General features: G+C 34.8%; 1 long non-coding RNA gene across 1 annotated transcript; it reads left to right on the top strand.

The window, feature by feature from the left end:
- Nucleotides 1-352: 352 nt before the first annotated feature.
- LOC141653028 (uncharacterized) lies at nt 353-9959 on the top strand. Its single transcript, XR_012547304.1, has 6 exons — nt 353-668; nt 5925-6062; nt 6284-6418; nt 6809-6887; nt 9320-9409; nt 9481-9959. It is a non-coding gene; the product is annotated as an uncharacterized LOC141653028 (long non-coding RNA).
- Nucleotides 9960-12660: the final 2701 nt, after the last annotated feature.

The following is a 12660-nucleotide window of genomic DNA, read 5'->3' as shown; positions in this document are numbered from 1 at the left end:
TGCTGACCAATTCGTCAAATATTCACCGACTTTCCTACTGTTGAAAATAAAATTACAATTTTTCAAGGGTAGTTTGTAACGAAAATAAGACATACTCCATCATATGCTCCATCTCATTATGTTCAAATGACATAGTAATATTGAATCCAACTTAATCGGGAAATAAAATAATGATTTTACGTAAATTAAGTCAAGATAACATGAATTTGAATTATGTGAAGCTATAACAAGTAGTTACTTTAGAAATATATTTTAATACAAATATACAATTAACTCATAGTATTACGCTAATGCTTGTATAAAACCGTCTTATACAAGATTGCAAGGTAAAAGTGTAAAACTAATGCTACACCTTTGGGCTTTGAGGCCTTTGACACACATGAATCCCTGATCCATGCTCATTTTCCCGCCAATTTAGCCAGAATTTTCTCCCAAATCAATTTCTCCCGAATTCCAATTGACGTTCATTATCGTATACGGTTCTTCTATGCGTCTACGGTTATTTTTCCCGCCGATAGTCGGAATTTTCGCCCAAATCAATTTCTCCGCTCAACTCTTGGTGATTAATTAGGGTTCTGAACTCCAATTGATGTGCATTATCTGGGAAATGGATCCATCAAATTCGAAGAAATCAAAGATGAGTAACCACTGACGAATCAATTTCTCAGGTACTCCCGATTTTTCCCCCATTTCTCGTTTTAATTTATAACATTCAGCTGTTAATTGGTTATGATTTTGCATGTTTTACTGTGTAATTAGTATTTGGATGACTTTGTTAACTACGTATTTGTCGAGAACTATAGTAATATAATGCTTAAATTATGGATTAATTTTGAAGATAATGATGCCAAGTTGAGTGAGAAATTTATCGTTTATTATAGGATAATTGGTTCACTAAACTAATTGCGCTTTGATGCAGTTCTAAACACAATTTTCACTGTAGATCATTCGAAAATAACCTATTTGTATCGCGGGTAAGGTTGCCTACATCAAGCACTTCTTACCCCAAATTTGAGAGAACCTTGAGGTACAAGGGTAATGTTGTGGATTAAGAAATTGTGTATTCGAGGACGATATTTCTGAAATATGATCCTTGGAGAAACATTAGGGTTTGATGCACATATAGTGATAAGAAAAGAGGGAAAGAAAACATGCTTACGACCATTTTAACCTTCTATGACTGTACAAGAGACTAATAGGTTTCGGGTCTGGTCTTTTGGATGGTGAATTTCATCATGGTTGGGCCTTGTTCTTTTAGGTTTGATCGCCCTCTTTCAATCCTTAAACAAATGATTTGATCGCCCTCTTTCAATCCCTACATTTTCATCTCAAGATTTAAGGCTATTCCTTTCACACCGCTTGCAAATTCCACCATTTCTTCAGCTTGAATCTCGTTCAATCCATAAACAAATGATTTCTGTCGCAAAACAGTTAGAAAGAACATGATAATTGATGAAGTTTCATCAAACACACTTTTGCCTGTTACAAGTCACCAGCATTTCATGTCTTCACCAGCATTTTAATGTGATTCCTTTTCAATTTCAATTGCTCTGCACAAGAGCCATCCTCTCCAGGTAAGCCCAAATTCCGCACATTTAACTGTTAGTAACCCATACATTTGAAACGTATTTACTACTCGTATTAGATTAGTTTTTGTTTGCTTGATGATTTTTATCTGATTAGTGCAGAAAGTTGTGCTTTTTCATTGTATTTTAGCTTGTATATGATTGTTGGTTTTGCCTGAAATTGTATCAGTTTAATTCAGTCAGTGGATTTGTTAACTATATCTTCAATGTGAATTATGTTAATATGCTTATATCATGGATTAATTTTGAGGGTAACTGAACCAAATGAAGTGACAAATTGTATCTAATAGTCTAATTCTAATATAAGACTGTCACGATAAACTTAACGTGAGAGCTCCCACATGATTGATAATTATTTTCTTTTTATTCCATGTTCTTTTTTCTTTTTATCTGTTTCATGTGTGTAAGTAAGGGAATCTAACCACTAATAGCATGTTAATAACCATTTACTATGGTGGTTATGAATGTCATTCGTTTCATGATAACGACCATTTATTGCTCTCATTGAAATGAGCTTTTGATTCTTTCTAAGCTTTTCATACACTTTTATATAATGGAGAGAGAGAGAGAGATTTGGAGCGAGTTAGAATGAATCTCAGATACATTGTTTTCCTACCTTGAAGAGAAATTCTGAGCATACAGTTGAGTTCCAACTTCTTATGGTTGAGTACACAACTTTTAGGAATGTGCTATGTGTAACCTTCTGGAACGACGCCCATATCGATTTGTACCATAGTAAGGGGCGATTTTGTTTCTTATTCAGTGGCCATCATACCAGGACATAACATCTATTCTCTAAGTATATCTTCGTCCCTATACTGGCCTTATATTCCCACATTTATAGGTTTTGTTGCACATTATCTAAATTGGGACTGTCTCTCAGGAGACTTCCTTGAAATTGTATTTCCAAGGATGGTATTTATGACCTTAAGACAATAATGGCTTAAGTTGCTGTAAATTGACTAAAAAACTAGATACTTGGAGAAACATACGATTTTGTTTGTACAGAGTCATGAATTAGGAAATAATACATTAGAAGTATAATATTTGATAATATGGTGTACAAGAGGTAAAACATGAGAGACAATTTGCTTAACACATAACTAAAGCAGATTTAACTTCGACATTGCTGTCTTATTGCTCTCTTTGCTTTCCTCCTTGGTCTCTGTTGAAACGTCTCCATAAACCATTCATGGTACTTGTCAGTAATGTAGAGCTTCCCAATGACCATCCCAATTATAAATCCACTCACGCACCCACATAATCTAACTACCCAGCAAAATAATCTGGAATGCTCATTGCGCTCATCCTCTGTAATTGGCGGAGATTCCGGAGCTTCTGCATTGTTACATTTTTTAGATATTAGGTTTCCACACAGTCTTGAGTTTCCCACATAAGAGCCACTTAGGAAGGTGTCAAACTGGTTTCCTTGTGGTATGGGGCCTTCTAAATCGTTGTAGGAAACATCAAAGACCTCAAGAGATGTTAATTGAGGCAACTCCGGGGGGATGACTCCATTGAGCTTGTTCTGAGAAAGGTCCAAGGACTCGAGATCTATCATGTTGGCCACTGAATCTGGAATCCTGCCATCTAAATTGTTGTTCGATAAGTTGAGTGCTTGAAGCCCTTGGAGTTCGCAAATGACATCTGGAATCTGGCCTGTAAAGTTATTGCTGGAGAAATCAATTACTCTAAAGACTTCAAGTATCTCCGAGTAAAGTCTCTCATTACCTTTGCTTGTTATAGTTATCGAGTATTTAAGTGTCTCAAAAAATACAGCTCCTGCTTCATCTTCACCAGCCCCCACTACAAATATTATCCTTGTGCTATAAGAATCAGATTGTCCTTCCTTCACAGCCATCATGTTGCTCCAATTTCGAAGATATCTTGATGGTAAGTCACCGGTGTAAAAGTTGTGTGATAGATCAATGATGCGCAGACTACAAAACTGACAACCTAAATTTTTATTAGAGATGTTTCCATGAAAGTTGTTGTGGCTTAGAACCAAAACTTGTAAGTTGGGAAGGCTTCCTAACCATGATGGGAAAGTATCATTTATACGATTTTTTCCTACATCTAGAACCTCAAGCCTTGTACAATTTTCCAACGACCTTGGCAGGTCGCCTTCCAATTGATTTTCACTCAGGTTTATCATCTTTAAATTGCAGTTCGATGTGAAAGATATGGGCATACTGCCATGAAATTTATTCTCTCTCAAGTTCAAAACTCGTAATGAATTGCCAAGCTGCTCCCCTATGCAACGAGGGATCAGCTGCCTACTCAAGTTGTTGCTGGACAAATCCAGCATGATTAGAGATCTAGCCATGCATATTTGCTTCGGTATTACTCCTGAAAACAAATTGTTTGAAACATCGTAACTCTTTATGGACACCGGTGGGATAGGAAGTTCTCCTTCGAAATTATTACCCTTAATGTTAAATACTTCCAAGTTAGTCCAAGGGAGGGTTGTCACTGGTTGTTCAAAACCAGTCAAATTATTATCAGAAAGGTCAAAACTGAGGAGACTTTCTTTACTAATGTTCACAAACCATTGTGGAATATTACCCCTGATAAGGTTTTTTTCAAGTCTCAAATGCGCTAGATTTTGCTGATCTCGCAAGAATACTGGAAATTCAGTTAAGTTGCAAGATACTAGCCATAGGAGTTGTAGCTTGGAAAGAGATGAATTGGTCTGTGAATTTGGGGGAAATGTCAGGCTGGTACCAGATAAATCAAGATAACGAAGGTTTTTTAGACCAGAAAATATCTCAAAACTGCCTGACAAATTATTGTAAGACAGTACCAAACCTTGTAGATTTGTTAGTTGAGTAATCCAATGTGGTATTGGACCCTCCAACTGATTTCCTCCCAGTGCTAGAATCTGTAGTTGGGTTAGATTTCCTAACCACTTTGGAAGTAGACCCATTACTTGAGTACTGCTGAGATACAATTCACGAAGCTCAGTAAGGTTAGCGAACGAAGGTGGAATCTTAGCTGTTAGTGTCATTCCGCTGAGGCCAACAGCGGTTAATGTATGTAGCTTAGCTAAGTTTGAGATCAGTTGTCCAGGCTTAACATTGAGGTTCATGAGAAGTAGAGCTTGAAGATTTGTTAGATTTGATATAGAGGATGGGACGACACCACTAATATCATTGTCATCAAGGTACAAATGTGTGAGCTTTGTCAGGTTACCTAGAGAAGATGGGATAGATCCTGATATTTGGCAAAGGGATAATTCAAGAATTTCCAATTGAGCAAGTCTTCCAATTGAAGGAGGCAATTCTCCGGACAAAGATGTGCCAGATAGAATTATCCTTTTGAGAGGACTATGCCACTGAAACTCAGGAAGAGACCCGCCAATATCGCCATTGAAACTCAACGTGAGGGTTTCAAGCCGTGGCAAGTGAAAAAGATTTGGTGGAAGCTTACCATACAAATTACACTTATCAATGCTAATTACTGTTAAAGTGGTCAAGTTTTGGAGATTAACTGGCACTGTGGAGGACACATCAACATTTTTTAAATTGAGCTCTTGTAGACGAGTGAAATTTTGAATTAATTTTTCAAGAGAAGGATTTTGAAGTTTTAGCAATTGAGTCTCCGTCGAGTCCTCTCCAAGTTCTAGGACAGTGAGCTCAGGCAAATTTGATATCTCTGCTGGTACTTGCCCTCTAAATTTGGACTTGAAGAGCCTAAGGACTTGCAACTTAGAAAGTTGGTCGACCTCAGAAGGGATTCGAGAATAATTAAAGTTATTATAACTAAGGATAAGCTTTCTGAGATAGGCTAGGTTAAAGATGGTGCTGTTTGGAGGAAAAGTACCATAAAGACAACTGGCTGTGAGGTTAAGACCGATCACATGACCTGATTTCCCGTCGCACTCAACACCGGCCCATGAACAGCAATTTGCACTTTCACCTCCTACCCATGATTTCGTCTTTTCATACGGTATGATATTTGCATAGGTATTAGAAGAGTCAGGTTTACAGTTTATATGGAAACTGTTCTTGAACTGCAACAAGGCTAGCCGCTCTTGAGCAGGACAACCTGGCTGAAAAGAAGACAGAGAGTCAGAAAGTATGACATTAAAAGATACTACAAGTAGGCTAAACAAGTACAAGAAGTGATGCATTGATGCTGAATTTTATGTGCAAGTGTTTTCGCGTTTGTAAGTACAGTACTTCGGTTGATCTGCAGAGTTGAAAACTTGGGCTTGTTTGTAGGTAGTCCAAGCCCCAAGGTCAACCATTCATTAATGCCATCTGCCAACTGCTTTTTTTAATGTTTGCCTTGATTTGGGGTTGGAATTTTTGAAAGTGACAGTTTCCTTTGATGCAGTTTCAACAAAAAATCCATCTTCCGTCATCAGAAACCGCCTCTTTGTGTTACTGGCACAAAGGAAAGGTTGCATACATCCGACTGACCCATTCCCCCTTACCCGGCCCGGCAGTTCCATGAGCCTTTTAAGGTACTGAGGTAATGTTGTTCTATAGATTCATTTGTCTGTTTAAATTAATGTAAAATTAGAAGTTGATCGTGAGACAGGTGCCTTTTTGTTACAAGTAAGACTAGCTGATATTTATGGACTGATTGATAAAACCCAATAATAGTAGACAATTATTATATGCCAAGGATGTGACGGTCAGTTAACTATACTAGCTGATATTTATGGACTTATAATTTGTTAATCATGACAGGATTCTTCTCGTCCATTCACCATCTGGTATTAAATGAGATGGGGCACAAAAGTTGGTGAAACCGTAGACTTGACTATACTACTTTCACGGTGGCGGCTTGGTGAAACAGTGACTTGACTATACTACTTGACGAAGGTGGGACTGTTTCATACTTCAATAATGATTTCATACTGTATAGTCAGTTGTCAATTGACTCTTACTTATTCGGAACTTGGTCAGGGGCGGACCTAAGGAGGGGGGGCGGGGGACAGGTGCCAAATAATTTGTTGTTATTTTTCAGAAATAAATTTTTAAAAGTATCATGAATTGATAGTAAGTAACTGTGGCTCAGTTGGTAGATTAGTTGAGTTTTGACTATGGCGTACCAGGTTCACTTCTTGGTAACAAATAATTTGTTGTTATTTTTTTTTTTTACTATGGCGTCCTAGGTTCAATTCTTGGTAACAAATGGCGTCTCATGTTCAATTCTTGGTAACAAATAATTATAATTTGTTGTTATTTTTTTTTTTTACTATGGCGTCCCAGGTTCAATTCTTGGCGTCCCAGGTTCAATTCTATATAGCAAAAAATTGGTTGATACAAGGTTCAAACCCTAGACCTTCAGGTATTCTTATTATATCTTATACAAGCATTCTTAACCATTGAACCACCATCATTTGTTGTTGAATTAAATGCTAAGATATATTATATCTTATACAATAGATATTATTTGCGGGGAAGTGGTGATTGACCCCCATAACTTTCAATTGGAGTAATTTGGCCCCATAACTTACATAATAAGTGAAATTAAACCCATTTATCAAAGTCTCACGAGAAATTCAATTTATCATATCAAAAAAGTAAAAATGGTTATGTTTTTATGAAAAATACAAAAAAAAAGTTTACAAAAAAAATAAAAAAAATAGCATATATTAGATAGAAAAAATTAAAACTACTTTACAAAAATCAAACAATTTATTATTTTTATATAAAGTATATATTTTTCAACTACTTTTTACAATTTTTGTAAAAAAATTTCAATTGCAAAATATTTTTTCAACTTTTTTTTTACATACGTATGTAACTCGGTATGATTTTTGTTAAAAAAAACAATTAACAATATTATGTGAATTTTTTTTAAATGTTGAAAAATAGGAAAATTTGAATATTTTTTTGCCCTTTTATATATTTTTTGTCATGAAAATATTTTTCCGACCTCTGATTTTAACAAAACTACCTAAGAAAAATATTTTACAATTGAAATTTTTTTACAAAAATTGTCAAAAAAAAAAATTGAAAAATATGTACTTTATATAAAAATAATAAATTGTTTGATTTTTGTAAAGTATTTTAATTTTTTTTTATCTAATTATGCTTTTTTTAATTTACTTTTGTAAACTTTTATTTTGTATTTTTCATAAAAACATTAACCATTTTCACTTTTTTGATATGATAAATTGAATTTCTCGTGAGATTTTGATAGAGGGGTTTAATTTCACTTATTATGTAAGTTATGGGGCCAAATCACTCTAATTGAAAGTTATGGGGGTTAATTTCACAATTGCTCAAAATTATGGGGGTCAATCACCACTTTCCCGATATTATTTGTTCATGTAGAGTATTTTGAGAAAAATTCAAAATAAAATATTATTTATTGAAAAAAAGATATGTTAGGGCATCCACAAGACCACAATAGATGAACCTCTAAAGAGGGTTGTCACATGACACATTCTCATCAAATTAACAAACCCTTCCAATAACAAACCCATACATAACAATAGACAAACCTTTTCAAGGTTCATGTTATAGGACCCACTTCAAATTATTCATTTATTTTCTCTCATTTGTTGCGTACACTTTAGGGACCACCATTTGGCATGTCATCCCACAAACCTGTATACAAATATGTAACCATTCTTATTTATGAACCTCAACCCCCATTCCTGACAATAGAGAGGTTTGTCAACAAACCTCTAAAAAGTACACAAATCTTTGTTGACAAACCTTTGTCAACAAACCTTTGTTGACCAATTATTTTTCCATTGTTTTACTTATATACGAGTAGTAACTAATGTAGGAAAAGTAATTCCAAACTATGAAAATACTATCTCGAAGGGGAAGTTAATGTGTGAAAAAATTTCGGTGCCCCCGTACTAAATTTCTAGGTCCGCCACTGAACTTGGTTCCCTTGTTTGATGCTGAAGCATAAAAACTTTCTTAAAATAGCAGAGTCTAACATTTGACCACGCATTCCTATCAAATATCACTAATGGAGTATGAATAACATAGGATGAGGGTTAATGGCTTATTGAGATTGATTACTGGTATTAGTAGATGGTAAATGGAAATGCAGGCTATTATGAGTCATGCAAGAGTCGGGGGCAAGACATACCTACGACTATTTTAATCACAACTTTTTAAGGTCAAACTTTAAAAACTTTCCTTATTAATACATGCTTAAAATCGTAAAGAAAATAATATGATAACAAATTGAAGGGAAAGGGAGGAAACGGGTGGGAGAGATTTTATTTCTCTTGAGGCTTGTTTGGATTAGGGTTTTTTTGGAGAGAAACGAAGGGGGTAAGGGGAAAAACATTTTGTTTGGTTAGCAAAGTGTGACAGAAAATAGATGGGAAGGATTTAGAATGAGCAGTTTCTCTTTTCAAAGATAAATCGAAATCCCTCCCAAAGGATTTGGAGGGAAATTGTATTCTAGAACTTTTATACCTTTTCGGTTGTGCCCCATTCCCTTTTGCCTTCTCGTCCCTCCCTTTCCCTCTCTACTCTTAATACTCCATAAGTAGGACGGAGTATGCCATTTTGGAGTAGAAGATATTAAAGAAAATAAGGTATATAGTTCGTACTTAGTAGTCCACTTTGATTTTTATTCTTTTGTCGTGGCAGTGAGTAGCAACCTCTCGTCCTCTTCTTCCGCTACTGGTTGTTACATTGTCATCAACGTCGGAATAGATTTACTCTCATTTATGGAGTATGACTACATGTTTGTTTCCTCTTGAACTAAGCCGATTTCTCATATCTATTTTCCTGAAAATTCAGGCGCAAATTTCGTGGGGCAGTTGGAGCAACAATGTCAATGACTTGGCTACTTGGGTATGATTGATGTGGTTGTGTGCGCCAGTGTTAGAGGTTAGGTTAGAGCAATTTGTCAATTACTTCTTTTTCGGGGTAACATAAAATGTTCTACAAATGTGTTACAGGGACCATAAAATTTGCTGGGATTTTGTGGATGGCACTATCGATATGGTGTGACTATGTCGACCGGAAGACTTGATAAAACGACTGAAAGAAACTGCATGCATACATGACGAGCCCAACTTCTCTCCATTTCCTAAAAAGAAATGGAGAGGCAAGTTCCTATTAATGGTCCGGATCGCATCTTGGCAACATCTAACGGTTCTCAATTTACGTATAAAAGTAAAGGAAAAGTGGGAGTGTAAGGGATAATTATTATTAAAATAGATTGTGAGAGGAAATGGAGAGAAAGGAAATGGAGAGGATCCAAATCCATACATGACCAAAGTTTGATTTTGCGGATGTGGTAGTGTGAAGATTTACGAGACAGGGTTTTCCACGTCTTATGTAAATGCAGTCCTATTCACCTTGAATTTGGAACAAAGTTCGAACTAGATGGTGGAAACCCGAAAAACTATTAAAAGAAATCAATGTTAATTGCCAAGGATTGTCACTTTGTCATGGGATAACAAACTAACAATGTAGGTTTACATAATACTCGTAGATCACTTTGGTTACCTCTACCATATGCTTTCGTGAGCTACAACATTAGCTTAGAGTTTCAAAGGCTTTGGCCAATGGTGACCAAGCGGTCAAATATACACCGCCTTACCTATTGTTGGAAATAAAATGAAAATTTTCTCATTATATTCAAATGACATAATACTAATGCACCTTAATAAAAATGAGATGTACTATATCTCATTATACTCAAATGACATAATACTAAATCCACCTTAATCGGAAATAAAATAGGGTTATTTAACGAGAATACTCTAAACTATAAGGGTCCTTCTCAAAATACTTTATACTTTAATTTAACTAGAAATATAATGAACTATCTCACCCATTCCCACGGATTAGAATTAGCCTTTCTTTAACCTGATACAGCAGGTAAAAGTTATGGCGGGACCCTCTTCATTTTCTTTAAGACAGAACTCTTTCTTCCTTTTCAATTGAACTCCTTGTTCATAGTTTCATACACCAGTCAACTACATAATAATCCATGGGTTTACACCTTTAGATAGCATTCACTCACCAGATTTCTATCATCAAGGGAACCCCAGCTACATTCAGTGACAGGCCTTGGTCTTAGAAAGTGACGAAGAAAATTTAATTGTATCCATCTAATTTGTTCAATCTGTTATCTTCTTAATACTGAACTCCTCCTTCCCCCTTTCCACCCTTTGTCTTTGCAAGTTCTGGTTATCTACTTGATTCGCTAATTTTGCTAATCTCTCCTCTAGATCATACACTACTTAATAACATCCCAAGTCCCAACAACTTAACCAATTCAAATAAGTAGAACAAAATGATATGAAATGCGTGAATTTTAAAGTTGAGTTGCCTCAAATTTGTCTAACTTAAAAGTGGGTTTATAAATGATGGGTGCTTTCTAAGATGAGTTATTTGGTGAATAGATAAAGACCCAGTGAAATGAAAATGAAGAAAGAGGAGTTTTTTTCTTTGTTGATTTAAATGAGGTATGGAAGAAAATGGGGTTGTGACGAAATGAACTCATTTTTGTTAGTGTGAATAATTCATGTAATTTTAGCCAATTTATGAAGGTGTAACTTGTGAAATGAGCCAAGATCAATTGCAAAGAGAAAGGGTGTAAATTCACAGGTTGGAAATTGCAAAGACAAAGGGTAAATAATCAATTAAAGCATCTTATATCACTTGTATGAAATGAGCCAAGATAAATGGCAAAAATGGCAAAATTAAATTCAATATCGAAAATAAATGGATTGCTTTTTATAGAAACAGAAGGACAAATGAACTTTAGGCGAAGATAAACAATGGTGTTTAGTAGAAGATAGAAGGGTCAATGATGTTTAGGGGAAGAAAAACAAATGTAAAGGAAAAAGAAACCGGTTGAAGAGGTAGCACTTCCACCTGTTTCATTAAAAGAGAAGGGGTGTAAAAGGTGGGTGTATTGTTAGTTAAAGTAAACTATGGAGTATTTTGAGAAGGACTCTATTAGTTCAGAGTATTTTCATTAAATAACCCAATAAAATAATGGTTTTATGTAAATTAAGTTGAAACACCATGAATTGGAATTATGTAAAGTTGTAAAACACATTGCTCCATTCCAAAATTGATAGATCTTGCCATGGATGTAAGAGATCGGATTCCTCAAAGCTAAAGTGCAGTTTTATTAAACACCGGACTCTCCTTCCTAGAAAAATAGTGGGAATATATAAGTCGATCACATCTTTTACAGAATATATAAAAGTTACGTGCACAACCATGGGCATGGCGTTAAATCTAAGTAAACGAAATCCTAACCTTAATGATGTATTAACGGTCTCAATCAGAAGGATATTTTCGTCATAAGGTGCTCTACTTTACACATTAACTAGGTTTGGTGCCCGGCTACGCCCGGGCTACCTTTATTTAACATTTAAATTTTATTTTCTATGAAATATGATTTCTCTATATTTAGTTAACACATACATTTACAATTTATATATTGAAATTATGATAAGAGGTAAATTAATCAACAAATTATGAGACACGTTTACCTCTCCTACTATTAATATTATTACTTTCACTACATCCCCTTTTAATACTATTACGTTCACTACTTGTTCGGTTACTGTTGTTTGTTTTACTATTCCTGCTATTTTTACGGTTAACTCGTTAGTTTTGTCAAACTCGTATATTTAAATAAATTAATATTTTCTTAAAATCGAATTGTTAATCAATTTTTCATACTCTTTCCGTTGTTCCTTCTGTTACTTTCATTACATGTGTTGTGACTACTATTACTTTCACTTCTCCCGCCGTCATTATTTTTTCTTTTACTACTCCCGCATTTATTATTGTTAAATTCACTACTCCCGTTGCTGCTAGTATGACTTTCACTACTCCCGTTGCTATATATTATTGTTGCTTTTACTACCCACATGGAAGGTTACTATCATAATAGTTGATTATCTAGTTTTATTAGAGTTATATATTTAAATAAATCTGAAATATTAGATTAGAATATTATTTAAGAGCAATCATTATTATTTACTAATTAAATTACAAATCTAATGAATTATGGAATATTATATTTTTTGGAAATCTGAATTGATTTACTTACCTTTTAATAGTTTCCAAAATATAACATATACTTATATTATATTTATGTATGTTAA

This window comes from Silene latifolia, chromosome 4 (genome assembly GCF_048544455.1).
Source record: "Silene latifolia isolate original U9 population chromosome 4, ASM4854445v1, whole genome shotgun sequence".
In the NCBI taxonomy this organism is placed as follows: Eukaryota; Viridiplantae; Streptophyta; class Magnoliopsida; order Caryophyllales; family Caryophyllaceae; genus Silene; species Silene latifolia.
This window is presented reverse-complemented; position numbering and strand designations above follow the sequence as displayed.